Source organism: Manacus candei, unplaced genomic scaffold (genome assembly GCF_025592945.1).
Source record: "Manacus candei isolate 608988 ecotype Guabito, Panama unplaced genomic scaffold, ASM2559294v1 h1tg000607l, whole genome shotgun sequence".
NCBI lineage: Eukaryota > Metazoa > Chordata > Aves > Passeriformes > Pipridae > Manacus > Manacus candei.
This window is the reverse complement of record NW_026138655.1, coordinates 1-2,020: the sequence shown is the minus strand read 5'-3', so window position 1 is coordinate 2,020 and position 2,020 is coordinate 1. Positions and strand designations below refer to the sequence as shown.

General features: G+C 66.3%; 1 long non-coding RNA gene across 1 annotated transcript; it reads right to left on the bottom strand.

Annotated features, from left to right (window-relative positions):
- Positions 1 to 173: 173 nt before the first annotated feature.
- LOC127466116 (uncharacterized) lies at positions 174 to 842 on the bottom strand. Its single transcript, XR_007902603.1, has 2 exons — positions 711 to 842; positions 174 to 219 (listed from the first exon to the last, which is right to left on the bottom strand). It is a non-coding gene; the product is annotated as an uncharacterized LOC127466116 (long non-coding RNA).
- Between the last annotated feature and the right edge of the window lie 1,178 nt (positions 843 to 2,020).

The following is a 2,020-nucleotide window of genomic DNA, read 5'->3' as shown; positions in this document are numbered from 1 at the left end:
CCTCAACTGGGAACCCCCCCCCGAGACCCTTCTCAGGGAGGGAGGGGGTTCTACTCTGAAGAGCATTTGGGGTCCCCTTTGTGCCCCCCTGATCCTTTTTAGGGGGGTCTCTACTCCAAAGACCATTTGGGGTTCCCCTCTGTGCCCCCTCTGACCCTTTTGGGGGGGGTCTCTACTCTAAGGATTATTTGGGGTTCCTCTCTATGTTCCCCCTTGACCCTTTTGGGGGGGGTGTCTACTCTGAAGAGCATTTGGGGTCCCCCTCTGTACCCCCCAGACCCTTTTAGGGGGGTCTCTACTCTAAGGACCATTTGGGGTTCCCCCTCTGTCCCCCTCGACCCTTTTGAGGGGGTCTCTACTCTGAAGAGCATTTGGGGTCCCCTCTCTGTGCCCCCCCCGATCCTTTTTAGGGGGGTCTCTACCCTAAAGACCATTTGGGTTCCCTTTGTGCCCCCCCGATCCTTTTTAGGGGGGTCTCTACCCTGCAGAGCATTTGGGGTCCCCTTTGTGCCCCCTCGACCCTTTTGGGGGGGTCTCTACCCTAAAGACCATTTGGGGTTCCCCCTCTGCCCCCCGACCCTTTTGGGGGGGTCTCTACTCTAAGGACCATTTGGGGTTCCCCGGTTCCCCCTCTCTGACCCCCTGACCCTTTTGAGGGGGGTCTTTACCCTGAAGAGCATTTGGGGTCCCCCTCTGTACCCCCCTCTGACCCTTTTGGGGGGTCTCTACTCTAAAGACCATTTGGGGTCCCCCAACTGTGCCCCCCCGACCCTTTTAGGGGGGTCTCTACTCCAAAGACCATTTGGGGTCCCCAACTGTGCCCCCCCAGACCCTTTTGGGGTGGGTCTCTACCCTGCAGAGCACTTGGGGTCCCCCCTTTGGGGTCTCTCCCCACCGGACCCCACTGGAGAAGGACCCCTGGGGGTCGTGTAGAGGGAAGGGGGGGGCACCCTGAGCCCCCCCTTAGGTGGAGGGGGGAACCCTGAACCCCCTTTGGGGTGGGGGACACCATGAACCCCCTTTTGGGGCACCCTGAGCCTCCCTTGGGGCGGGGGGAACCCTGACCCCCCTTTTGGGGTGGGGGGCACCCTGAGCCTCCCTTGGGGTGGGGGAAAACCTGAACCCCCTTTTGGGGCACCCTGAGCCCCCCTTGGGGTGGGGGTCACCTTGAACTCCCTTTTGGGGCGGGGGTCACCTTGAACCCCCTTTTGGGGCACCCTGACCCCCCTTTTGGGGTGGGGACACCCTGAACCCCCTTTTGGGAGACCCTGAGCCCCCCTTGGGGTGCTGGGGGGGGGTCTGGGGGTCCTGCTGGTGCTCCTGGGGTGGGATCCGGCCCCAGGAGGGGGGTCCCAGGTGTGTGTCCCCCCCCCCCGGTGCTTATGGGGAGGGGGCTGGTCCCGGGGGTCCCTCTGGGCGGGGGGGGGGGGGTGCCGGGGGTCCCTCCCGGGATGTCCCGGGGGTGTCCCTGGATCATTCCCGGTCCCGGGACTCTTCCTGGGGGGGTCCCGGGGGTGTCCCTGGATCATTCCCGGTCCCAGGACTCTTCCTGGGGGGTCCCGGGGGTGTCCCTGGATCATTCCCGGTCCGGGGACCCTTCCTGGGGGGTCCCGGGGGTGTCCCTGGATCATTCCCGGTCCCAGGACTCTTCTGGGGGGGTCCCGGGGGTGTCCCTGGATCATTCCCGGTCCCGGGACCCTTCCTGGGGGGGTCCCGGGGGTTTTGGGGGGTCCCGGGTGGTCCCAGGAGCGGGGGGAGGGTCCGTGTCCCCCCCTCCCCTCTCCCGTCACGTGACTCCGCCGCTGGCTCCGCCCCTCAGCCCCGTGCCCCCGGGAGGCCCCGCCCCCTCACGTGACACAGCGCAGTCGGACACGTGGCCTCCCAGCGCCCGCGCCCATTGGTTGATGGGGCTGTCCGTCAAAGGGGCGGGGCCCGAGGAGACCAATGACCGCGCGGAGCGGGAGGAGGGGGCGGGACAAACTGCGCGGTGGCCACGCCCCTTCCGCGGTTACCGGGAACC